The 481-nt window shown below is 41.6% G+C and overlaps 1 non-coding gene across 1 annotated transcript; it reads right to left on the bottom strand.

The window, feature by feature from the left end:
• Window positions 1–373: 373 nt before the first annotated feature.
• Window positions 374–481, bottom strand: LOC148545623 (small nucleolar RNA R71). The gene has a single exon (XR_015900879.1). It is a non-coding gene; the product is annotated as a small nucleolar RNA R71 (small nucleolar RNA).

Genomic DNA, 481 nt, shown 5'->3' with positions numbered 1-481 from the left:
TGCAAGGAAGATGCTTAGTGACATTACTGCACCTAATTCCAATTTACATGGAAGAAGCTTCTCAATCCCTGCCATTAGAGCAAACAATTTTGAGCTGAAACCTCAACTAGTTTCTCTGATGCAACAGAATTGCAAGTTTTATGGACTTCCATCTGAAGATCCCTTTCAGTTCTTAACTTAATTCTTGCAGATCTGTGATACTGTTAAGACCAATGGGGTTGATCCCGAGGTCTACAGGCTCATGCTTTTCCCGTTTGCTATAAGAGACAGAGCTAGAATATGGTTAGACTCTCAACCTAAAGATAGCCTGAACTCTTGGGATAAGCTGGTCACGGCTTTCTTAGCCAAGTTCTTTCCTCTTCAAAAGCTTAGCAAGCTTAGAGTGGATGTTCAGACCTTCAGACAAAAGGAAGGTGAATCCCTCTATGAAGCTTGGGAGAGATACAAGGAACTGACCAAAAAGTGTTCTTCTGACATGCTT

Source organism: Arachis ipaensis, chromosome B9, assembly GCF_059453495.1.
Source record: "Arachis ipaensis isolate K30076 ecotype BB chromosome B9, ASM5945349v1, whole genome shotgun sequence".
In the NCBI taxonomy this organism is placed as follows: domain Eukaryota; kingdom Viridiplantae; phylum Streptophyta; class Magnoliopsida; order Fabales; family Fabaceae; genus Arachis; species Arachis ipaensis.
Note: the sequence above shows the minus strand (reverse complement) of the source record. Positions and strands in the feature narration are given on the sequence as shown.